General features: G+C 42.2%; 1 pseudogene; it reads left to right on the forward strand.

Moving 5' to 3' along the window:
- The first annotated feature begins 18,389 nt into the window (after positions 1–18,389).
- On the forward strand, positions 18,390–20,979 carry LOC128343634 (polymerase delta-interacting protein 3-like; annotated as a pseudogene).
- Positions 20,980–27,756: the final 6,777 nt, after the last annotated feature.

Consider the following 27,756-nt stretch of genomic DNA (forward strand, 5'->3'; position numbering starts at 1 on the left):
GTTGACTGCACTGTTGTATTAGCAACTAGCAGAACGGCAAAGGGGAGAAAAGCAGACAGAAAACTCAGGTAAAAGAAGCTGAAAAGAAGGAAATAATAACCAGGCTGTAACTGCGGTAAACCGCTCCTGTATTCTACCAAAGGAAAACCATAGGGCTCTGTGGGCTGACAGCACACTTTACCTTTACCTTTAACTGCAAAGCCCTACACTTGCACAAAAACAGAAACGTGTTTGAAACAACAGCAAAAATAAAATAGTAAATGTAAAACCCCAAACTTCCTGCAAAACCAGGCCTGAATTATTTGGTAACACTGCATTCTTGCAACTATTTTCTAGGAGTATAGTCAGTGGATTATTATTGCTGTTGTTGTTGTTGTTGTTGTTGTTTTTAAGGGAGAACACAAGAAAAGAATGCTTACTATCTTCCTGAGAGAGGCTATATACCCTTGTATTTTGCTGCAGTAGCTTAATGGGGAAAGCACAGCAGGGCCAAAAGAACCATCTACGAATCCAGCACAAAAACCCAGGAGGAAAGCCATTCCCATAACCATGGTAAGCATTTTGAGGCAGTGAATTGCTTTAGATTTACTATGTTAAGTATTAAAATGCAACAGCACATTACTATCGCAAAAACAAATTTTGTGAACAGAGATGAACCAAGAAAGCTTTTAGCCCATTTCCTGGGTCATAAACAAAGAGCTTCATATGCAGCTACTGGAAGAAACGTTAAGGGCACAGTACTATCTGATCCTTATTGGATTACTCAGCGGTTTTAGCCATCAGAAACTACCATTATGAGCTATATAAATCATTAAAAATATTTCCCATAGAAGAGCACTCAGGTTTTTAGAACAGACTATCTTTATTCCCTAGCATTGCATAGCAAGTTTTCTACATAATTCACTTGTGGGTTTTTATAGATCACTTTTAAGGAAAGATAATTATATGTTAATTACTCATTATAAATAATTTTATTTGTTTTATATAAATACATTATAACCTGCCTTTTCTCAAAGAGCTTGGGTGCATGGGATTATCCCCCCCCCCCGCCCCCACACTTCATCAGAACAACCTTCAGTGGGCTCCATGACTGCAGTGGGTTCTGAAGCCAGGCCTCCTGACTTCAGATCCAACATTATAACCAGTACACCATGCCAGCTGTCAGTCTGAGCAGGTAAACTTTATTTTTACACAACAGATGACCAGATCTATTATTTGGGAGCATCTGGGACTGTTTTCATTCCGTCACTTCCATCTTTGTACACTTTTTTTGCTACTTAATGTTCTCCTTGCTGCCACCTTGTGTGGTCAGTATACCCTCCCTCCACCCTTAAAGCAACCCGCACCCCAGTGCCGCACCGCAGCTCCATGGTTCCGTGCACATCCCTAGTTTTAGTGACACCAGTTTTGCATTATGTCCATCCAACAGCAATGGGGCCGGAACCCAGGGGTGTAGCTATATTGAGAAATGGGTTCAAAGAACCCGGGCCCCCGAGCCCCTGAGGGCCCCCTAGATCCACCCCTCCCTATTTTCTTCATGATCTCCCTCACTCTGAAGGGCCAATGGAGAGAGGAGTAAACATGGGCTCCCTCTCCTCTATCTACGCCCCTGCCTGTATCATCCAACTAAGTTGCCCTGGCCTTCTTTCTATTTGTTCCCTCAAAACAAGCCTAGTCTAGAGCCTATCATACTGTGAGACAGTTCTCATGAGCAGCCAAGAGCAGGCTAAGGCAGCCAAGCCCACTCTTGGTGCTCGTGAGAAGCAGCGGGAGGCAAGTGGCCTCTGCCACCACACCTAACCCACCTGCGGAGCCCGCAGCTTAAATGAGGTTAAGGGAGCAAGCACTCCCTTAATCCCATTTTTTGATCATCTGCCAGCCCCAACTGTTTGAACTACACATGCATGCAGTGCATTGTGGGAGTTCGGGTGGGGGGGATGGAACAATGTGTTCCAGCCCCCGACCCTCCACACTGCTGGAGATAGTAGAAGATCATCTGGGTGCGAGATCTGTGCATACAGCACCCTCCATGGGTCATCTGCAGGGAAGGGAAGGGAACAAAACCTCCCTCTCCACTCACTCGCGAAGCCCTTCTCATGGATCGTGAGAAAAGGCTCTGTGTCATTATTTGACAATTATCATTTTCAAATGAGTGTTAGCAATCAGATGTGGAAATCAGGATAAAGCTTTTCTATACATGTCATTCTGAATTAATTAAAATGAGCTATTTAAGGCTGCTGTTAGACCCAAGAGCTGAACTATAGAGAGATGGCTGTAAAGCTGCTTCTTTGCAAGCTGTTCAGCTATACTCTCTCAGGGTTTTATATAATTTTTACATCTTTGCACTCAAAGCATTTCAAACTGCTTCTCTCAAGATACTGTTTGTAAAATGGCAACATACAAATGGATACACTATTATGCATTCAATAATAGCCTTGAATATTGAAGCCTATTTAAGTGAGCATGAAAATATGAGAGAAAAGATCAAAGTTGGCCTCTACATTTTGAGGAGTAGATGTCAAGACAGAGGGAAAATATAATCATTACTATTTTCACCAGTGTGGGCTTAGGCTATAATAATTAATGCTCACAAAATACTTTGAAGCCTTTAAGTGGAGAGTACTGTATCATGATCAAGCCCGTATCACTATGGTGAATTTAAAAGAGTTAGATGAAATATAAATTTTATATTACCTAGAGTGGAGATACAATTCTTAAATTGCTTGTTTACCCATTGTGCAGTGGATCTAAATGTAGAACAAGCATATTAGGTTCTTCAACTTTTTACATCAGAACATGGCCACAATGGGACTATGAGTACCAAAAGTTATTTGCAACTGGATGAGCCAAGACTTTGAACATATACAAATAGTTTAGGAATCCTAAATTAGGATTAAGGTGTTAATGACTATAGGTAAATTCATACATTCTGCAACTGAGGGTCTTCTATGGGCTGGTTAGAAGGATAGTTCAGTTGCCAGGAGCACCTGTCTTGTTTACATTCCAGTGCACCCCTGATCAAATATTGGCTTTTCATAATTGTTACATTATGATTTACATTACATTATATGTTTCTGTTGTTGGTGAAGTCCTCAACTGATTGCATTTCTCCAATTCAATAGATGTGGAGAGGAGTCATTCTGACATTGTATTCTTGGTGGCCCCAGGTCATTAGCTTGATTATAAGGGAGTAGGAAATACTGTCCTTCTAAGTCACTGCCCTTAAGCATACACAGACTGCACCAGCAGAGTACACCTCCCTCCCTCTCACTCCTTTTTCCTAATGCTATCCTCTACCCCTTAGTACTAACTCTTGGATGTGTATTGGAAGGAAACTCTGTACCATTCTCAGAGTATTAACCCCTTAAGGAAAGACCATTGCCAGCAACTCGGTTGATGCGCTAACCATTGCCTTCACTTGTAAATCTTTGTTCTTCAAGAAAACCCAACTTTGTTTCCAATGAAAGTTTCTGTACTCTACTGTAGGGATGTGCGTTCAGTTGAAGTTCCTACTTCCAGGTAGATCCAGTAAATGTCAGCACAGGGCAGCAGGGAGGTATGCTGCCACCCCAATGGGCTTTTAGGGACTCGTGCGCCAGTGGGGGAAAATGCAGTGGGGGGTGGTAAGTGCATGCACACCTGCCATCAAACCAGCCCCCACCGGTTCCGTGCACATCCCTACTCTACTGTGCCCTTCTGAGTGCTCTAACATGGGTGTAACCTATCCACCATCATCTTTCTTAGTATCTTAGGCTATAATTTGGCTGTGTGAAGGTTTGCACCAATTTAAGTTAATTTCCCCACATTCCGCTAAAACATAGTCACCAAGGGTGGTAACCACCACACTTAAGAGCAAACCTGGTAACAGTTTCGGTCACTGAACCAACCCACATGACTAAGAAAGAGATGTGCTGGAAGCATGTCAGAGGGTGGTTTGTCCAAATTGTTACTCTGCCCACAGTCCAGATACTTTATTTGTGATTATATCTGAACCATGCATAGAGCAGTGGGTCAACTGAACCCTTCCCCCATGCATCAAAGGAAAGTGCTGGGTGAATATCAAGATGTCCAGGAAAGATGTCAGGTTGAGCATGCTATTCACACATGTGAGCCGGTTCAGTGGAGGGACAATATTGTCCAAACCAGTCCTATGTATGATGGAAAGCTGTGCACATATGTTTCCCACTACACATATATAGTAATACATAGCCGTATTCAGACATTGAGGCAATCTTCATGATGGCATAGATGGGTAGTCGGATTGCGGGGGGGGTGGGGGAGTCAGGGTCCAACTCACCTCCCCCCCAGACAATCCATACAGCATGGATTGTTCAAGGCCGGGACTCATTTCTCTGGCCTCATTGATATCCCTCAATGCATCATGCGATGAGCATGGTACATTAGGGGATAACCCCATGAGGCAGGCATTCTAGGCATCCATCTCTAGAGCAGCCTGAGCACACACATGATCTAGGCACTGGGATTAAGAGCGCACTCGCATCCTTAACCTTGGCTAAAGGCCGGTCTTCAAAGTGGGGTTAGATGGGCAAGCAGCACCAGGATCTGCTTGTGAGAACAGCCTTATTATGTTGTACATGTGTGCAGATATTGGTACACATAGTTATATTTTTGTCTGAATGATTGTACATGCATTCATTTTTAAAGTGATTGTGGCTGAACTCCCCCAAATGCAAGTTACAGACAGGATGTGTACAACCATGTTTTGAATACATAGTGTGCATTGAATGGCTGATATTCTGCATAACGTTAGAAGAGTGTAATAGGAGCCGCATTGGTGGAAGACTCAGTATCACAGCTCTGTGCAGTCTGTTGCTGAGTAGGGAAATGTGGGCAGATGGGGGAATGACTTTTACTGCATTCTTCTCTCTCCAAAGCAACTTTCTGACCTTCAGGAATATGTCCTTGAGGGCTGCACAGGCCTCCAGGAATGTGTCCCTGAGGGCCGAACTAGATGTATATAGGAGTATTATGACTGCAACTCTGGGCATCTTTTTCAAAATGAGCCACTAGGGGTGAGGCACATTATAGTGGATTATAGTGATAGTTCATTTTTAACTTCAATTGCTGCTCAACATTGCTATTGGGTATTAGCCACAGAAGAGATAATCTATATAAAATAAAGAGAAATTATTTCTGAGTAAATATGGTTTCTAATGAGGAAAGCCATTTTCTTGTAACAACTGAAAATGTACAATCTATCAATTTGATTATATCTTGCTTTTAGGTACAGTGTCTTTTTAAAACACCACCTGATAAATAGATCCCAACTTTTTATTTTTAAATCTTTGGGTGTGTGTGTGTGTGTGTGTGTGTGTGTGTGTGTGTGAGAGAGAGAGAGAGAGAGAGAGAGAGAGAGAGAGAGAGAGAGAGAGAGAATAAATAATGCAGCAGTGTTCAAACACAAAGATGCTCTACGCCATTGTCATAGGAAACCTTGGAGACTCACTGCTGTAGCTGAAGAGACAGAAGTTTCTTTTTGTTATGAAAAATGTTTTTGTGAAGAACAGCTGAGAAGAAAAAGTAACTGCTACAGAATACTTGATGGGCACTTTAATCTTCTATTAATATGCAAATTTTGTTCTTTAGAACCCCTGGTAAAGATTTTTTCTTTTTCTTTTTTTTTGGTCAGGCTATTTGAAAATAGTCCTATTTTCCCAGAGGTCCTTCTTGCTTGAGTCTAAGTGAAATACTGTTTCTATGCTAATTCCCAAGGCCCTCTGGTATGCATCATTTTCATTTGAAATTATGTGGAGTTTATTGAACCACATTTGTAAAACATTCCACAGTTGATTTCCTTCTAAAGATCCCCTTTAATAGAGCAGAGTCCTCTGTTGATCTGTGTCGCGTGAGGATGTTAAAGGAAATAATCTCAGACAACAGGAATAGAAATAAGAAGAGCTTGTAAAGAAGTTTGGATATGAGCTAGTAACAATGAAGGGTAATTTTAGCTTCATAATCAATTTGGGGCAGATATTGTTTGGATGCCTGGTAAGCATTGAGGAGATATTTATTCTAGTAATATGTCCTTTCATAAATACTACCCTGGAGTGAATGTAGAAGAAACTAGAGCTGTATAATAATATCCTTACCATATTGTGTTCAAAATCATATTTATTTTACTAATATACCTATCCTAAAAAACCAAATGAGTACAAACTCATTAAACGGGAAAGCAAGTAGTATTTTATACTTTGCTGTATACTAGCATCCTGTGAATTCCCCATCTCTGGATCTCTGTTTCATCAGCCAGACATTCTTTTTCTGTTTGTCTTTTTTATTATATTTTTCCATGCTACAGCAAGAAAGTAGTGACTAAAGAACATGCTTGTCCTATAAGTTCCTATAAAATGTCCAAACTTTCATTTAAAAATATAGATGAACAAAATAATTAGGAGTTTTCTTTGGAGAGTTATGTTTGGAGTAATAAACTTTAGGGTGTATTTGGGGGGCGGGATTGTTCCTTATTGTTCCAGAAATATTTAACTGTGGTATTATTTATTTATTTGACATATTTGTATACCACCCAAAACGTACATCTCTAGGAGGTTTGCAACAAAATAAAAAAGTTAAAACATTACAATAATTTAAAATTTAGAACAAAACAGTATCCAATTAAAAGCCTGGGAGAACAAACGTGTCTTGATTGCCTTTTTTAAAGTTGTCAGAGATGGGGAGGCTCTTGTTTCAGCAGGGAGCAGATTCCAAAGCTTTGGGGCAACAATGGAGAAGGCCCATCCTTCTCCATTTTCCCTTTGGGACTTAGTAGTGAATTACACAATATTGCTAGATATTTTAGCACTTTTATTTATAGTGCTCAAGAGTAAAGCATCCTGGGATGACTCAAGTTAGGGACAATCATTTTATTAGACAATAAATGCATATTTACTATTCAATTGTTGCACAGGGCAGCATTTTCCCAGCACTTAGTTGCCAAATATTTATTCTGAGCAAAAAGGTATTTCTCTTTCCCAAACCGCACTATTTATTCAGTAAAATAAAGTGCTCCTGGCCACTGCCTCAACCTGAGAAACCAGAGAGAGTTTTAGATCCAGGAGCACTCCCAAGCTACAGACCTGATCTCTCAGTGGGAGTATAGCCCCACCCAGAAAGGGCAGATCCAGACCATCTCTAGGGTCCCGAACCCCCACAGGCAGTACCTCCATCTTATTTGGATTAAACTTCAGTTTGTAATCCCTCATCCAGCCTATTATCCCTCATTAGCCCAGCTTGTTATCTCTCATCCCAGGCGGATCTAGGCAGGCATTTAGAGGTTATGCCATTTCCTGATTAGGTCCATATGGAGAAATAGATCTGGGTGTCATCAACATATTGATGATACCCTGCACCAAACCTTCTGATGATCTTTCTCAGCAGTTTTCATGTAGATATTAAAGAGCATTGGAGACAATATGGAGCCCTGTGAAACTCCATGCAGCAACTCTCATTTTACAGAGCAGCAGTCTCCAAGTGACACCATCTGGAATCTACCAGAGAGGTAGGAACAGAACCATTGTAAAACAGTGTCACCCAATCCCACCCTCATCAGGAGATCCAGAAGGATATCATGGCTGATGGTATCAAAAACCACCAAGAGATTCAAAAGGATTGGCAGAGTCACACTCCTCCTATCAATAGCGAAGCGGAGAACATCCATCAGGCTGACAAAGCAGTCTCAACCCCATAGCCCACTCAAAAGCCAGTTTGAAATGGGTCTAGATAATCTGCCTGGAGCCACCACCTGCTCAATCACCTAGCCCAACCATGGATTCCACTTTTCCATCTCGTTCCTGGGACATCAAAAGCAGTTTACAATAAAATATTAAAACATAAGAATGAAACATGAAAAAGACAGAATGACAAGGTGCAAGGCATTCAAAAGAATGGGAGGTAGAGACAAGGAAATAAAATCAATCACGCTCTAAGAAAATTAGGTTATAAAAGTGTAAAATAGTCATGCTGCTCAAAGGCTACAGTCACAAATAAATTATCCTTTTCAGGAGGAGGGACATAAATGTTACTTTTGGGAGCTTTTTCTCCAAGAGACTTTAAGAAAGACACACTTTATACTAGGGATGTGCTCAAAGTGTTTCAGCACTTCGGATTCGAGGTGCTGAATGGAGGGAGGCAGGTCTTGCCTGTTCCTCTGTCGCTTCTCTGCTGCCCCTGAACAGCCCTGTCCATAACAAACAGCACTGCTGTCCATTCTTACAAGCGATGCGATGTGGGCACTCATCATCACATAAATGGTGTCTGGGTGTGTGCGGGCGCCGTCTTGAGTGCTCAGCAACACTGCTGAGCACTCAAGATGCTGTCCCCACACATGCAGATGCCATTTACATGACAAAGACACCTGCAGGATGCAAGGAAAAAGGAACGTCCTGTCCCCAAACAGGAAACCTCTGCATAAAGTAACATCGCTTTTAAGAACAGACATCAGGGCTGTTTTAAATGGACCACATAGGGGTGCCATGCTGGGGTAGTGGGGGGTTAGTGGAGGAGTGACTAAATGCCTGCTTGCTGCCGCTGCAGATGTACATGAAATGCTTCGTGCACAACCCTAGTTTCTACTACTACTACTTTACAATAAAGTAAAGGTAAAGTGTGTCATCAAGTCGATTTCGCCCACAGAGTCCTGTCGTTTTCTTTGGTAGGAGGGGTTTACCATTGCCTCCTCCTGTGCAGTATAAGATAATGCCTTTCAGCATCTTCCTATATTGCTGCTTTCAAATCAGTGGGGATTAGAACCGGCAACCTTTTGCTAGTTAGTCAAGCATTTCCCCCCTTGCCACTTTTACAATACTACTATGTAAATTTAGAACAGCAGCAAAGCAAACCAGCACCCGTTCATTTCCTGGATTCTTTCTACATCAAGGACAGGTTCACACAACCACCCAAAAGTATTTTGGGTTAAAAGATACCTCTAGTTCCCGGTGAATCCATGCTTCCAGTGTGAGTTACAAGTGCAGCTCATTTCATGACATCTGAATCTGCCAAAGTCCAGTTACCAAAGCAGACGTCCCTCTACTTCAGGTGGAGAACATCAGGTAAATGTTGTCCGTCCAGCCTGGGAATGGAGTAATGGCAGGTTTGGATGATATGTTCACTGGGAATGCGTGCGCCCTAGGAACTGGACTTGCAGCAGATCACGTGAACCTGCCCCAAAGGGCAGTCTCTTGGCCCCTGATAACCTTACCCAGATGTGCCAGAATTCCAGGCAGCTGAAATCTGCTCTATCCACTCAACCAAGCAGCTCACTTTGCTTTAAGAACACACAGTAACAAAATCAGGAAAGGCTTTGCATAGGTTGTTGTTTATATAATACTTCTTAACAACAACAAAAGTTCTCAAAATGGTTTTCACAGAAAAAGAATCATCATAATAAGATGGTTCCTCCCTTCCCCCAGCAAAACATTCACAATCTAAAATAAAATGCAAGTAGACAGCAGAAACAGCCAATGGAGGGATGCTGTGCTGGGGTTGAATAAGGACAAGAGAACTAACACTTTGAAAAGTGCCCCTTGCCCAGTTAGCAATGGTAAAGCTAGCGCAAGAATTTAACTAGGTATTGACACCCAGCTATTACTCCCCATGGAGTTCTTTGCACAGAAACTCACAAAAAAACCCTCAAAATGCCCTGGGACTGGGGGTACCCAGCGTTATATCTAAAATCAGACATGCAGGTCACTGGGTGACCTTGGACCAGTCTCTATCTCTCAGCTGGCCCTCTGTCACAAGCTCATTGTGAAAATGGGATGGGATGGGAAGGAAACATACTGCCCTCATATACTTGGAGGACAGGAAGAATTTAATTTAATTTAATTTAATTTAATTTAATTTAATTTAATTTTTTTAATTAATTTTTTTTTTTAAGAACTTTGTTCCACACAGAAGAAAATCACCCACAAAAGTTAATTATGAGCAGGAGTAGAAAGTAATCTCATTTTCTCAGGCAAATATATTTTCCTACTTATTTTCAAACATACCTTAAGTAACATCAGGGGCGTATCTAGAGTGGGGCAGGCAGGGCATGTGTCCTGAGCACCACTTGAAGGGGGGCGCCATTTTTTAAAATGGAAAAAAAAAATTTAATGGCTACCAAAAACAAAATGGCCACCACGCATGCTCAAATGGCCTCTGCAAGGCCGTAGTATCTGGGAAAAGTCAAATTCTCCATTTATTTTTAAAACTTATGTAATAGTGATGCTACAGTGCATAGTAGAGAATTAGACAGGCACTTCTGTTTAGTTTTCCAAGTACACCTCCACATAGTATTTGGGTATTTCATGAGCCCCAGCATACTGAAATTTGTAGTTTTCGGGCATTTTTTGGTCCGGCTACATCCACTGCTAAATAGTTTTTGAAATATTAAAAGATTAACGAGCTTGACTTGTATTTTTGAGCTGATATTATGGTAAAGTTATCTGAACAGTGGGTGTCAGATGTTTGGACAGGGGGCACAATTTCAGTGCTTGCCCTAGGCGCTATTTTCCCTAGATACACCTCTGAGTAACATTAAGTAACATTCATACTTCAGTACCACAGTATACGTGTCCCCCCCCCCCATACATAAGAACAACTCTGATAGATCAGGCCCAAGGCCCATCTAGTCCAGCATCCTGTTTCACACAGTGGCCCACCAGATGCCACTGGAAGCCTACAGGCAGGAGTTGAGGGTGTGCCCTCTTTCCTGCTGCTGGAGGTGGTATCTTGTAAATGTACAAGATACCTGTATCTTGTAAATTTATGTCACAAGGTGTCATGATTGCCAACACAGAATCTGTTATTGAAAGAAATCCAGCAGCTTGACAGCCCAGTCCTACACGTTTCCAAAAAAGTAAGTTTCACTGAGTAATTCATTATGACTGACTACGCAGTAATAGCTCTAGAATGACAGGTGTGATGTCCTTAGTAACATGCCTGTACATTTACATGAAAACCAGAATTTCAGCATCTTAGTACTGGAGCTGTTATAACCTTAATAAAACGTGATGTGCAATACATATGTGAAGACCTCATCTAAGAAACAGACTCATACTTGATGAAGACTATAAAATTCAAAGAAATGTTTCCATATCTCCCATTTCAAGTCTTCAAACAAGTTACTTAGTCTTTGAAAGGATTGTCAGAAATAGATTCCCCATAGGGTGACAACCCAAGCAGGAAAAGTCCTTTGATAGAACATAAGAAGTGCCTTAAAAATGAATTAATGAACATCTCCTTTAGATGAGTATAATATGTGAGCACTGTACATACTACATGAAAACAACAGAGTTTGGATTATGTCACTTAACATGACATGATCACTGAGTATCTGTGCATGAAAAACAAATTATTCTGTAATTAGAACTGAATTCATATGGGAAATTACTGTGCACAAGAATAGCCCATTACCTTACCCATTTTGTGTTCTATCGAGAAACTGGTTTCTAAGCTAAAGAACTAAACACATGACCCTGTTGAAATAAAGCTAGAAGAGATAAATGTTGGCTTCCTTCCCAATAGATTATTAAAAAGTGAGGACATTTCCTTCACCTATAGTTCCTTGTAGTGTAAATAAGAACTCTGTGTAATTTCATGCCTGTTCTGGTTCTGCATGCCCTCGAGATTTCTTAGAGGATTTCTTAGAGGACTGTAACAGGGTGACATTTGGGAGACTCCTAAAGAAAAGGGGCTGAGTTTTTTATTTTGCTTTCCTTTCTCCATGCACTGTTCTTCTATGATCACACCTTCTTCTATGATCACAGACATCACATGTTGGCTATATGACACTAGTTTATGCAGATTGTTATGCCTGCTCTGTTGTGAATTTGAATTTGAAACTGGTCACTATTGTTGCTAACAAACTCTGGGGGTTGTATATATAGATACATACATACTTGTGTTTGAATAGAAATATCACGCTTGTTAACCGTTTGAGTTGGGTGCAAGAATTTCTATTGTTTATCCTTCTCTGCAATCACTGGTTGAGCCCAATCCCAGCATGCCCGCCTGCCCAACCCAGCTTTTAACCCCGGTATTTAGTCGAGATTAAGCAAACCTGCAGTTCCTTCCTGCCTTCCCCCAGTCCACCCACCCTCCCAGCCAAGGCCGTGTGAAAGACCTCGCTATATTGTAAGTGCGATATTTGTAGGGGAAATTATAACTTTTTTTTATCTTCCCAGCTTCCTAAGATGACTATATCAAGTGAAGCATTTAAAAACCTGATTGCTGACTTGACCCATGTATGTTGCCATGCAATTACTGATTCTGGTATCACAACCTGAGGTAAAGCACTTTTAGGCCTATTCCTTGATGCCTGTATAATTACATCAAGTTATTTGGGAGATTCAGCAGTAAATTATCACATTTACATTATGTTAACAAATTATTTCTGTTAAACTTTTTATGGATCAGAAGACAGGGTGTGAAAAAGTTACGGTAAAAATAAATCATTTATCTCATAATTATATACTAGATGGAAGAGCTACTAAGATTAACAGTCAGTGACTGTTTCACTTTCTTAAAATAAATACAAGTAGGGTTGCCATGTCAGTGTTAATGTTAATCTCAAACAACATGTTTCAACACTGAACATATTGGCGACATTATATGAGGAAAGATTAACAGTGAGAGGTTATTCAGAATGCTTTATTTGCGCACTGTTCACAACCCTTTCAGTACTCAGAGGCCTGTTCCTCACCATTTTCACAGGAAAAACATATTCAGTGAAGTAATGACTGGATATCTCCTTGACTTTGCTTTCTCTAGACAAAGTAGTCATTCTCTATATAGTGAAGAGATATATCTAGAAAAGTATGGAAAGCATGGAAGGCCTTAGCTGGTGACTTTAACAAATAATTCAGGAGTCATTGTCCCTGAGCCCTCCTCATTTTTATTTATAATGTGTTTCTCATATTTATATACCACCAATCTTTATCTCCTCCCACCACCCAGCAGTTTACATAAAAAATTAAAATACAGCAAAGAAACAAGAAAGTTAAAAACAAACAGTAAACACAATCAAAGCAATGAACATTTTACCTAAATGCCTGATTCAACCTGGTGTGTCTTAAGAGTTCTTTAAAGGCAGCCAGAGATGGGGAAGCTCCTGTTCTGACATCTCAAGTTTCGACCCCCTCCCCTCCAGTCAGCAGGGCTGTCCTTAGTGAGCTCTGGTGGGGTGCGGGGCCTGGAGCAAATCAGCCAATATTAATGGGGGGTAAAAGAGCAGGGCCCAGGGCAATCGCCCTGCTTGCCATGCCCTAAGGGCAGCCCTGTCAGTCAGTACCTCTGTCTTATTTGGATTCAGTTATCATTCATCCAGCCCATCAGGAAGCATGTCCCAAAATCCTGGGGCAGCTATGGAGAAGGCTCAGTTCCAAGTTGCCACTAATTGAACCAGTGACAACTGTAAACAGATCTCTCCTGATTATCTCAATAGGCAATTGGTTTCACGATGAAGAAGGCGCTCTCTTAAATACTCTGCACCCAAGTCATTCAGGGCTTTGTAGGTAATAACCAACACCTTTTATTTTGCCCTAAAATGTATCAGTAGCCAGTGTAGTGATTTTAAAACTGGAGTGATAAGGTCCTTATCACTCCCTTGCTCCAGAGACCAATCTGGCTGCTGCATTCTGTACCAGTTTCCAGATTATATACAAAGGCAGCCCAATGCAGAGTGCCTTGCGGTACCCAAGCCTGGAGGTTACCAGCATATGCGCCACTGTTCGAAGGTCCTTTATCTCCAGAAATGAATGTAGCTGGCATATCATTTAAAGCTGGAAAAAAGCACTTCTAGCCATGCCTCCACCTGGGAGACCAGAGAGAGGTTTGGATTCAGAACTACACCCAGACTACATACCTGTTCCTTCTGGGGAAGTGTAACCCAATGCAGGAGAGGCTGACCTAAACCATCTCTCAAGTTCCAACCCAGTGGGGTAGCAAGGCCATATGCAGCCCCTTATGGTGGCGCTGGCATGCTCCCTATCCTGCTAGTGGCAGAGGTGGTAGCAGCAGCCTCTCCCCACCCCACACAATGATGGCTGGTTCCTACTGGTCATGCACCATGCGCCAATCACCTCTTCCCCCAAGGCAGCTGAGAATAAAGAGCATTCCTGCACCCTGATGTCACAGCACACACACACTCCCTCATTCCCAGCCACATTGAGCTCAGAACCCAGGTGGCTGAGAAGTGGTGGTGGGCTGCAGAAGTCAGCATGCTGCTAGGGTGGCAGCATGGTCTGCCGCAGGGAACAAGAATGCTGGCAGGAGTGTAGCAGCAGGCGGCAAGAGTGCAGCAGCAGGAGTGGCTGACTAGCTGGCTAGCAAGGTGGCCCCAGAGACAAGTGAGACATCCCCAGAGGCAGGGCAGTGTCGTGTTCTTGAGTCACATCTGCCCAATTATAGCTGCTCTCCTGTTTCAACCCCCCACAATCAGTATCTCTAGCTTACTTGGATTCAGTTGCAGTATATTATCCCTCATCCAGTGCATTACTGCCTCCAGGAAGGAGACAATAGGAAAGGCAGGCAGTTAGGAAAGTTATGCCATTTCCTGATTAAGATGGTATGGAAAAATGGAGCATCAGGAGATATGGTGATATGCAGCATACTGATATCACCAAATCTCCTGAAGATCTCTCCCAACAGTTTCTTGTAGATAGAAAAAAGCATTGGAGTTATTATGGAGCCCTCCAGAACTCCATCCAATAGCTCTTGCTTTGAAGAGCAATAGTCTCCAAGTGACACCATCTGAAATCTATCTGAGAGGTAGGAGCAGAACCATATAAAACAGTGCTTCCCAACCCCAACTCTCTAAGGTGACCCATGGTTGATGATATCAAGAATCACCAAGGGATACAAAAGGATCAACCGACTGACACTCCCTCTGTCTATTCCTAATTAAATATCATCTGTCAGGCCAACCAAACCCAAAGCCTGCCCGAAAGCCATTTTGAAATGGGTCCAGGCAGTTTTCGTTCCCTTACAACTGCCTGGAGCTCGAAAGTCACCACCCTATCAACTCATATTCCCCATTTGATTCATCAAAGCTTGCAATGCACACTTCTGGTAGATATAAACAAAGACGATTAGTTGCGAATCACTGACCCTCAAAAGGAAAAGAGGGCCATTTACTGAAGTGATAAGAACAAAGCCATGCTTCTTTCACACTGAAGAATCAGATGGGAATCTTTTCATATGTGAAATGCCAAGGCTCCCTGAGTGATTGCAGACTAAATGTGTCTGTTGCACATGAATTCTTTGACAAACATACATACAGAATAATAATGGCACCAGTCCTAAAAGTATACTAGAGTGTGCATCTGTAGATCAAGAGAAAAATGAAAACCAAAGTAAATGGGAAGCATCCCCTGAACAGGAGGGGTCTTACTAACCTCAAAGTGTTCCATTCTTCTATTTTGTTTTTAAGAGGATGTTTTCTTTTTAATGTTTCAAATTTAATAAAACCCCAAAGAATACAGAATAGACCATGGAGAAGGAGGCTGGAATTTTCTTCAAGTGATTCATACGGATATAGTTTTTTCTTCTTTTCTTCCAAGCTGCATGCCCAGTCCTTCCATGTATATATGCAAGTTCCTGCAGCAAGTTGTTAATGGAATCTTACAGTTGTCAGGCTGGAAGAAACCCAAATGGTCCTTTAGTACATAAATGATAATATCCAACAGCCTTAATTTAGTCTAAATCATTCCATTCAATAGTTTTGAAACTTACCAGCTCCAGAACACTCTTTAAATACAAAAACAATACTGGTTTGACTCGGTATAAAGCAGCTTCCTATGTTCCCATGGAACCACTTTTAGGTTTTGGCGGAGTGAGTGCTCCGCTAACTTGGGTTTTTGGGTTGTGAGATGCCATGGTGCATCTCCGTGCTGCAGTGACTCATGAGGAGACCCCAAGTGGGAAGCTCCATCAAGCCTCCCAGCCTCAGAGGTCTCCCCAGCATGCCTGGTGCACTCGCGTGGGGCATGCTGGGACTTCTGGGGGCCAGGCAACCCCTGATCTCCGCCTTCCCTAGCTGGTAGTTGTGTGGGTGGCCGATCCACTTGCGTACAGGGAGAGGTGCTAAGCTCGATCTTCCTGCACTATCCCTCCCAGCACTTCACACTAATAGTGTGAAGCGCCTCTGTATGTCACTACAGCATGGCTCCATGCTGCAGCGACTCACGAGTTGCCTCCCAACTGGGAGGCTCCCCACAAGGCACCATGCACTCTCGTAGTGCCTTATGGAACTTCTGGGGGCCAGGGAAACCTGAACCCTGCTACCCCAACCAGCTCCATGACGGAGCAGGTAATCATCTGGGTGGCCAATCTGGCCACCCAGGGAGTACTCCCTGATTGTCTGTGGGGAGAGCAGGTCAAACCCACTCTCCTCACAGACCCATTTTTGGCACTTCACACTGCTAGTGTGAAGCACCTCAAAAAGTACTTAATTTTAACAGAGTGGTATGTTAACAGAGAGGCTAAAGTCCTAAACACACTTGAGTAAAATCTGAGTAAAACACAATTTATTTACTCAGAAATAAACTTAAATGAAATTCATGGAACAGGCTTCCATGGAAATATGCCATCAAAACCAGGTGACTATAAGACTAGATAAGCTCCATAGACAGGTAAGCACAATGCCCTACATTTGGCAATGGGCAGATAAGTATTCCTGAAAGAGCATTCAACAATGTAAGAGTACTAATAATACCTTTATATATGTATAACATTTATACTCCCTCCTTCTGTTAAAACACACTCTCAGACTGACTTGCATCAATAAAAACAATGAAACAATAACACTGTAAATCAATAGCAGTAAAAGTTAAAAGTAGTGAGAGAATAAGAAGCACAGATGAGATGAAAGAAGAAAACAAATAACAATTATTAGTTTCCTTCTTTGATCTCCCCTATGATTACCTGAGTGTTCCATATGACCTGCATACTATGTAGAAGGATATTTTCTTTTATGTACTTTAAAAAGACAGTTCCCATATGTTGGAAACATGGGTAGAAACTTGTGCACTGACTGATTTCTGCTTGCTTTTTTGCTTTTCCTTTATACGCTGCTTCTCATGAGCTCCATAGGGTGAAATGCTATCAGACCAGTGCTTCAGTGATCAAGACCTGACTGTTTACTGGCTCACAGTTCAGAGAAGAATGGTGTGACATGCTGATTATCTTCATTCTGAAATTCAAAAATTGACGTTCTGGGTTTCAGCACAAACAGCATTGCCATGAAAAGCTATTTCCACCAGGAATGCCTGATTAAAAGTTCTGTCATCATTTCCCAAAAAGTGACCTACATAGGACTTAATGACATAATCCTTGCTTCCTGTCCTCCCAACTCTTACACACAGAAACCACAGCTGAAGCAGAAAGTTCTCTGCATAAAGTGGTCACAGACTGTGAGTATGGTGTTGGATCCTTGTGCCCAACTAGTAAATAGTCACACTTTAGCTAAAGAAGTACATAGTCCAGTATAAATCATAAATTTGATTTTGGTCCATCTATAGTCTTCGACTGTAAGTTGGCTGCTCGCTGACTGCATAGGCAGCACAGCCCATTTGCCCCAGCCCAGCCCCCTTCCAAGGGAGCACAAGGCAAGTATAGGAGCCAATAAGTTTGCTTGGGATGAGGAGGGTAGAGCTTCCGCCGAGCAGCTGCTCATCAGCATCCTTCCTCCTCAGTCCATTTTTGGCAGGCACCCTCCCTCCTTTCCCTTGGTACAGATTGGGCTTGCTGGTCACCTATTGGGGCCAGGCAGGAATTTGGGGGAGCGCTCACCTGATTGGCATGTGGTGTGCATCCCTTTTCACCTGCCTCTTACTGATTGTACCTCTTAGTTAGATAGTTGCTGTTACAGTTCCTGGTCACAATTGGCAGGTTCAGTGAGCATATTCAGGTACACATTTGGCGATAGAGGGGACCGGTCTACTCCCTAGAGGTTTGATGGCTCATTGAACTCTGATCTCGCCTACTCTACTCTTTCAAGTGACACCTCCTTGAAAGGCTTGATGGCTTCGGGGGGGAGGTGCCTATGAGGGCATAGACCTGACCTTAGGTCAGCTGAGATGTTAGGTCAATGGGGCTGCCTGGAGCCAAGGTGTGTCGCCCGCAGGGAAATCAGGTGAGGCTTGCACTGAGATGGCAAGTCTTTAGCTACCACACTGTGGGAGTGGAGAGCCAATCTGTGTTCCATTCCAGTTACTATTCAAAATTATCAATAAAATTGTGGCCCTTTTCACCATAAACCTGTGTCTCATGTCTTCTTGGGGGTGTGGGCGCAATGCCTCTTTGCCATGGTTAGCTTTGGAATAAATGGGCAAATCTCCATTCCTATGGATCATTTGTTAATTCCACAACAAATACAAACATACAAAATAGGCATGGAAATAGTTCAGCAAAGCCTGTACTATGCCTGTCACAAACCAAAATGTCTTACTTTATCCTTGCTAGCAGAGAGCAAAAGGTAAATTTTACAATCAAGGTGTATATTGTCAAATGTAAAGAGAAATATTGCTTCACGTAGACACAGTTGATCTGCAGCTGAAATATGGGATCATATTCCTAAAAAAGATTTATGTTAATTATTTCCAAAGCAGCTTTGTGTGTTCAATGTGGTTTCCTGGGCTAATTCCATTTGCCCTTATCAATTTACCTTCCCCCACCCCGTCCTTAATTTCACAATGAGAAAATTATTCTGTGGTCAATCTGAACAGGCTTGTTGTTGTTTTAGATAAAAAATGTTTTCTACCTAGATGTATTAATTAAGATAAAATTATGTACCCCGGGAAAGACCTCAAGGAGGTCATTGTGAAGAGCATAAATCACAGATGATTGAAAACTCACTTTTGCATAAAGAGTATACTGTAAACACCTTCAAAACAGGAAGCCTTGGGGTTAGTTATTTAAAACATACAGAACAGTCTTCTATGGATTTTACCACCACATATCTGTAAATAAGCAAGAGAGCAATGTACTTATTTGTGATTATATTATATACTATGGTTTTCTTCATAACAAAATATAATCCAGTCATATTTCATCCATAATTCCAAACTGCTCTAACATTACTACCTATCAAAAAGGACCAGACCTGCATTATCCAACATCTTCTCAGGTTTCTCACTATTTTTTGCTTGAACACCTCCATTCTCTTCAGGACCCTCCAACCCATTGCAGCCTGCCTCTCTCTCTCTCTCTCTCTCTCTCTCTCTCTCTCTCTCTCTCTCTCTCTCTCTCACATGATGGCATATCGCAGAGCTTCCCAGCCTTGGGTATCTAGCTGTTGTTGTACTACAATTTATACCATCCACAGGAATGATAGAAGTTGTAATCCAACAACATCTGGACCCTCAAGATTGGAAACCCCTGGTGGAGTGGACTGGAAAGTGGCATAACAAAGAGAATGTATGATAAATCAAACAAAAAGATCACCGATGTTAAACCTCTATCAGATATGGTGACAGAACCCTGATTTCTGTTGACCCATTTTTCAGCAATAAACTTCCCAATTGCTTTATGCCTGCTTGCCTTATATTAGCAGAAAGCTTTTCTCTGTTTAAACATCTATGAACAGGTCCACATCTAAGAATTGCCCCACACTTTGCAGAGAAGTCACATTTGCCACATCATCCACATCACCCAGGGTTTCCTTCAGGAAACATGTAAAGTTCAAGAAACAGACATATAACTGAAACACCTAGGTAAATGTATTCAGGAGCCATGTCTCAAAATATCAGAATGTGGCTATTTAAGTATCAGTACATCTGTCATTCACACTTTGGATATTTGCTATGGGCAACATAACTACTGCAGAGAATGTGGACTCTTCCAGGAGGCAATAGTAAATGAATACTGTGGGACTGAAGCCTATAGAATCATTACAGACTGCGTGCGGGGGCGAAAGGTATTTTATTTAGTCTTTTCCTTTTGCTTTTCTTGTCAGCTTCTCTTGCTTTTATAGCATTTCAGTGGTCTCTTTCTGACTAAGAAGGCAGCATGATTTTTGGCAGTGATTTATACATTAGTTTTCCATTTTAACAGCTAGACCATGTGTGCTTGTATGAATGCCATGTGGCACAGTGTTCAAAGCAGCTGAAGTCTGAAAAGTCTTGTGAACACACAGCTTAAATAAATTGCAGACAACATCTTAAAGAGAGTCTCCAATATTTAAGATGCTGGTTCGGCAAGAACCATTTGGTTCAACAGCATTTTGCAACAGTGGAGAGCTCTGAGGATCACAGTGTTAAATGATTGGAAAAGCCTGGTGATTCAGGCCTCTTGAAAAGACAGAAATATTAATTCACCATCTTTCTTTAAGAGCTTTTCATGTCGTGAAGCAGGATAGCTGAAAGAAATCAGTCATCCACAAGAATGAGCCCACAGATGGACTAAATTAAAATGAGCAGCCTTTTTTAAAAAAGCTCCTACTGTCTTCATTTAATTCTGGCAGAGGGTGAAGGGTCCCCAACCTCACTTGGGTTGCAGACCTGTCTCTAGATGAGTTGATCAGGAAATGTGGCATCAATGTATGTGAAGGAGAGACTAAATACGAGGCCAGTATTAGATCTCAAATCAGAGTCCAACAAACATTTCTAAGCTAACCAGCAAGAAGTGCTGGTTACCAGTGGATATTTGATGGACTTCAAAAGATTGGCCTTATCAATACACAACACACAACTGGTATGAAAAATGCCCAAGAGAAACTGCTTTAGACAGATGCCAGGTTCAAAATCAAGGAGAAAGTGCAAGATACCTGTGAAATACTGAATTCTGAGAAGCAGCAAAGCAGCAAGAATGTGATCAAAGTTATTGGTGCCAGAGAGAAAATCAGAGAGAAGGTTGATGCTATAGAAACAGTGGCCCTTGTCATGATGATCACAAAAACAGTTCAACAGAAGGATGCAACTCCCTTACACTCTCTCACCCTGTTATATGAAGAACATTGTGAACAATCACATAAACAGTGCCTGAGTGAATGGAATGTCTGTTGCCAGTAAGCCATGTTTTAGGGGTCACGAAGAAAAGCACCTCTCGCTCTATATATGATTTCACTAACAACATGAGACTATGGGCTCATAGCCTCAGTGAACTTTTCACCATGCTTAGCCAAATGGCTTAGCTCAAGTTGGTCATTAAGCACAGGCAGAATTTGGCAACATGCCTCTAGGTTCAAGAATCAATGAAATCACAACAGGACATGCTGTCCCCCTCTTAAGAGCACTAAAAACCGGCTGAACAGACTCATCAAAGCAAAGAGATCACAACTGGAATACTCCAAAAGGAGGAGTACAGATAAACAGCCATATCCCATCTCATTAAGTTTAATGAACTGGCTAGCAAGGACCAGGGAGGTGACGCTTATAAACAAACACTAGGCATGTATCTTTGCACCTGGAGACACGGTAGTCTTGAGATAGTAAACAAACATAGACCCATCTTGGGGGTCCCTCTGATTATTGGGCTCCATCCGCCCAGGAACGAACCTCCCCTATTGGGGGCAGGGGGTACCTGATACTCCAATCTTCTTACACATGTGAACATTTACATAGTTTGCTATTGCCTTCATCTTGCAGGACTAAGTCCATCTTGCAATGGACACTTTTGTTTTGCAAGAGTCACCCTGCCCTACGGGGGGAGGGGTGGTTTCACAACCTGATCAATTCAGAAACTGCCTCAAGCACATTTTAGAGTATAACTGCCCTAAGAAGGCCACATGGCATCAGAATCTGTTTGGATCCTACCATCCTATGGACTCTCACAAACACAAGCTGTGTCTGCTGCCTCTCACTCTTCATCCCCACTTCACCCCACTTTCTACTCCCAAGGAGGCACCTGGCCTGATCGTTGTGCAACCAATGCACTTAAAAGAATAGGTAATACCAGCACCCTGCCTCTCTAAGCTCCCTTGTTGCTTCTCCCTTCTTTGCTTTCCTCCCCACTCTCCAGGCACTCTTTTATTGCAAGCCTCTAATTAGATTCTTATTCAGAAATGTTAGCCAAATTATTGATTTTCCTAACCAAACTCTCTTTGTCTTCTGTAATTCCTCACCTTTACCCTAAATCAACCTTCATTTAAACTGCATTTACATTTCCTCTTCCTTTCCAATACACCAAACATGCTTAAATTGACACTGCTTCAGAAGTAATGAAGAAAAAAGAGAAGCATCCAGTCAAGATGCAACAAAGGGGAGACCCAAGTCCCATGGTGCTGTGAAATTGTTTATTGCAGCCCAATGCATATCGACTGAAGCCTTCTTCGGGGGCAAAATATTTTCAATGAAATCCTGCCATATAAAACCAACTTGGCTAGTCTGAGGATGCTTTTACTTGTTTGAGGAGAAGTTGGTTTTGTATGGCAGGATTTCACTGAAAATATTTTGCCCCTGAAGAAAACTTCAGCCAATGCACGTTGGGCTGCAATAAACAATTTCACAGCACCATGGGACTTGGGTCTCCCCTTTGTTGCATCTTAATTGCCATGCTGCCCTTCAGTCCCAACTGTCACAGGCGGGCCCACACACACAGAGAGCCCCATCCCACCAAATGCCTAGATAGAAAGGCAGAAATGCCCACCTTCAAACCCTGCATGTAAGCCTTCCCACCCTCCTGAGAAAGATGAATCCAATCCCTGCTCAACATGCCCCCACTAGGTATCCAAAACTCAGGCTGTATACACAAAATACCACCCCTCCAAGAAACAATTTTGAACAGTTCCAAAATGACCTCCTTCCTGGACCTGTTAAGTGCACTGACTTGCCGGGCCCCAGGCCACCACAGCTGAAGTAATAATTTGACTATGGTGATGGTGGAGCCAGGACAGATCCAAAGAACATGAGTAAAATTGTTGGCAACTAATGGTATAAACTTGAGGCTGCAAACAAATACAATGTCATTCTTGCCCAGATAAATATCTAACAAATGCAGTGGCTGACACTCTCTGCTTAATGACTTGACCTCCAACAACAGATACCTCCAAAATATCCCTCGACAGCAGACCCAGTGAATGTCATCATGAGACCTGAACCCAAGCTGTGGATTCCGGCAGTTGAAGGATGCCCAGTAAGGAATGCTATGGCTGTTTCTCCAACTCAATATATGGTCCCCACCAGTTGCCACACCTACACAAGGAAACAAGAACAGTAATGATTAACTGATGCTTTAGAATAGGCCCTTTGAGACACACAGCCAGAATGCACCTGAAAACCAGCCCAAATCCACTTCATGTCCTTGGGCGAGGCACCCTCAAAAGCTGTGACAGAAGTGACACTGATGTGAAAAGAATGCATGCCAAAACGATCTGCAGGAAAATCAGCAAGACTGCAAACTTTCATGAAGATGGACTGGAATTCATTCGATTTCTATACCGCACTTCCAAAAATGGCTCAAGGCAGTTTACACAGAGAAATAACAAATAAATATGATGGGTCCCTGTCCCCAAAGGGCTCACAATCTAAAAGAAACATCAGATAGACACCAGTAACAGTCACTGGAGGTACTGTGCTGGGGGTGGACAGGGCCAGTTACTCTCCCCCTGCTAAATAAAGAGAATCACCATGTTAAAAGGTGCCTCTGCCAAGTTAGCAGGGGTCCTGCTGGGGGAATTGGAACTGTTTCAGTGGGGTACTGTCCTGATGGATTTAAAATGGACTGACACTGATAGGCCTCCACCCCAAGTAGATGGCCACTGCTATGAGGGGGCATATACCCTGCACAGTGCCACCCCTCAGCTGAACTCCAGTTCCATTACCCAAATGAGCCATCTTGGAAAAATGTAATTGCAAAGAAACCATAGAATCCTGCACTGAAACATCATGGAACAACATACAACAGTCAAACTTGGATTGAGGCAAGAGCTCACTTATACACAAAGCTCCAAAAAACAGCAGCACGAAAGCAACCCAGAAAAGGCAGACCTCAAGATCAGAACAAATTAGGGGCAAAGCAGCAAGAATTTGCATAAGATGTGGACCTGAACAGGCAATCTCACATCCATGGACTACCTGCCGCCCTGGTCCCACACTGAGCAGCTCTACATAGCCTAAAATCCTTGCACGGGTCTGGCTGCCTGTGTGCCTTAAGGAAAACAGATACCAACAACAACCATTGCAAAAGGGAGCAACATGACAAGCCCTTTTCATGAAGAAAAAGAAACTCCAAAGGTGCTGGTGGGGAGATGTGCTAAATGGTGGGTGGGTGTGTGTTTGCTCAGATCCATATACAGTGAAGAAAGGCAATTGCTCAAAGCTTTAGAGTATGCTGCACAAGTGGAAGGAGCCCATGAGGCAAGGAGGGCCTAGTCTACCTTGTTGTACCACGTGGAAGAGGCACCAGTTCCATGTTTGCCTTCAGAGCAAGCAGCCCAAACCTGGATAACTGAAAGCACAAAAGGGCATCTGCAGTCCCATTGTCCAGGCTGGGCACATGATGAGCTTTAAAAGAAATACTGAACTTTAAACATAGCAACACAAACTCCCGCACAAGGTGCATAACCCGTGCTGACTTGGAAGACTGACTGTTAACAACCTGTACAACTGTGAGGTTATTGAACCAAAAAGGAATGGACTTGGAGAAAGAAGGACCCCAAACCAGCACTGCCACCAGTATTGGGGCGGGGGATTCCAAAAACATGAGGTCCTTCTCAACATTGTCAGCTTGTCATTTCACAGGCCAAAGGGCTGTGCACCACTGGCACCACCAACATAGACCAAAGCTAATGGAGCCTGTTGCATCTGAGTCGATTTGAAAGCTGCTTTCCTCCAAAATGGAGTCCCTCCCAAAGGTGGCACCACTGAACAAATTCAAAAACTCTAGCCACAAAGCAACGTCCTCGTGAAATCCTCTGAACAACCTAATCCTGTGATGCAGGACCTTAGCTAGGGATAACAATGAATAAATGTGATAGTGAAAAAGTCTGCCTGGAGCCACGAACCACCCCCTGGTTCGGTTCGAATTCAAACCTGCAGCTCGAACCTGATGCTGGTTCGGTTCGAATTCAAACCTTCTAACCACCCTGGTTCGAATTTGAACTGGTTCAAATTCAAACCGGTTCGCACATCCCTAATTCTAATGCAAATATATCTTCACTTCCACAAACATAAAAATCACTACCATAAATAGTTTTCTGTACAGTGTAGCTGGCCTAAGTGACAATAAGTTCTCTATATCAAAGACTGCTCCTCTCACAAAAGTGGTACAGAATGATACCTACACAGCACCTTCAACACCACCTTTTCCCATCTGGACAAAGGCCCCGACAAACATGTTCCAGACCTTAGTAACCAAACTCCAGCATAGCATAGTGGTTAGAGTGTTGGACTAGGACCGGGAAGACCCAAGTGTGAACCACTATTCAACCATAAAACTCACTGGATGACTCTGGGCCAGTCATGTATCTCTCAGACTAACCTACCTCACAGGGATGTTGTGAGTATAAAAATAAGCATGTACACCACTCTGAGCTCCTCGGAGGAAGAGCAGGATATAAATGAAATAAATTAATACATACATTTATACATACATACATACATACATAATAAAACCAATCCACTAGAGAGCAATACCAGTTGACCAAGCCCTCAACCCATTATAAAATGCTAAGATGACTATGAATAATTTGCACTGGCAATTCACAGACAACATTGCTGAGTTGTTCTGTGAGGTATCCTGAAGTGAGCCTGTACAGTGTGCCCTAGAATGCTGAGGTGGTGTTTGTGGAAAAGGAAGATGTCATCATTGCATACAATAAATGCTACATGTTAGGACAGGCAGCCAATGGAATGCAACCTTCGTATGAAATGGAACTATCACATCAGTCCATCTTGCTTTGACTGAGTGACAGCAAAGAAGGAAGGCAAATCATGTGGCAAGTGCACAGGGGCGTGGCAAGGTTGGAGTGGGCCCAGAGACAAGATTTTAAAATGCCCCCCCCCGCCACCACTGAAGCTCAGTTCATGAAGTAAATAAATCCTAAATGAGGCTGAACAGTGGTAACAAAAAGCACAGTAAAATTTATATATATATAACACCTATGTGCCACAATAGAACATCATCCTAAATTATGTTTTTAAAGGTTTTGTAAATTGTGGATGCTGCAAGTCATTTAATGGTACTAGAGAAAGACATGCTGTTCTGGTAGCTCCAGGTCTTAACATTCACATCAATTTTGGAGGATGAATACAACTGAAGGAAGCCCGGGCAGGTGCGCAGCCGGGGGAGTCAGTCATGTGACTCGCCTCTGGGGGCCCCCCCAAGGCAGTGGGCCCTCAGACAACTGTCTCCCCTTGCCCTATTATAGTTATGCCCCTGCAAGTGCAGCACTTTCTAAAATACACCAGTTGGCATAACCCTGATATCCTGAAGGAACTCTTCAAAACTTCAGAGACATCCACCATTGTGCAACCTACAGCATTCAAAATCTTATCTTATCTTATCTTATCTTATCTTATCTTATCTTATCTTATCTTATCTTATCTTATCTTTGCAGAGATATGCAAAAGAAAACAAAATATATTTTTTAAAGATAAAACTACACTCAGGAACAAATAAATGTGAATCATTATTCCAATTAAATCATTTAGAATATTTGTAAATAAATTTATAAAATAAAAATCATTGTCAACCTTTCAGGTCGTTTAAAGTCCTGTACATGCAGGGTTTTTTGTTTTGTTTTGTTTTGTTTTTGCATCAATACATTTTAAAAAGGGTAACCAAAGGTCTAAAAAGAAACACTTGTAATCTGGATAAGCTTTTAGCTGGGAAGAGAGCTTGTCCTGCACTAGTAACTCCCAAGTTTTATTGAACCAACATTTAATTTTTTGAAAGGTTCTTCCTTTTCCATTCCTTAAAAATGCAAAGTTTTGCTGCCAATAATAAAAGCATTATCAGTTCCCTGCATGCAGTAGGCAATGGTGTCTTCTCAAAGGCATGAAGCAAAATTCTTTCAGGTTTCCAGAATACCACCACAGACATAATTTGACATACTGAATCACTCTGTGCAAAAATAATTTAAATCATGGGCAAGACCACCACATATGATCCCAGCCCTGGGATGGAGGGCACTCTTGTGCCCTCCAACCCCAGTAAAAAGCTGAGCTTCAAACTGGGGCAAAGGCAGCACCAGAATCAAAATTGTTGCACATGAACAGCCCAACCCAGGGCTAGCCTGGGTTGGGCTGCTCATGAGACTACTTAAAGGGACGGCTTAAAGAGACCCCAACACCATTGCAGAATCAGGATATTTACAGCAGATTCCAAGGTAACAAGATGAGAAGGAAGAAGGGGGTGTGGGTTGGGGAAAGGAGGGAGGCAAGGATCTCAATCTCTCTCCTATTGGGTGTAGATTCCCTTACATTTAATGAAGGAGAGGAAAACAGACCTTTAGACAATATATTTGTCCATACTGACTCTTAAATCTGTTTCCCAACTTCTCATGTAACCATATGGAAATTTTTCCCATTTTAACATTACAAGAGTGCTCTAAATTTTAGTAATGAAACCTTTAAACCCTTGTGATCCCTCCATTAGCATTATTTTCAAAATCTGTTAATGCTTTGTTAATAGATGATAACATCTCCTTAAAGATGTCTAACCTGAAAATATTTAAACCAGGGGATATTTTGCTGAACAGCCTTTTCTATCAAAGCAGCTCTACATAGAACACCATCTCTGTTCATGATGGCATTAATATAATATAAAGAATTACATCTTCAGGACAAAGGTTTTTGGATCCCTACTTGGTGGAAAGAAATG

The sequence above is a fragment of the Hemicordylus capensis genome, chromosome 2, assembly GCF_027244095.1.
Source record: "Hemicordylus capensis ecotype Gifberg chromosome 2, rHemCap1.1.pri, whole genome shotgun sequence".
In the NCBI taxonomy this organism is placed as follows: Eukaryota; Metazoa; Chordata; class Lepidosauria; order Squamata; family Cordylidae; genus Hemicordylus; species Hemicordylus capensis.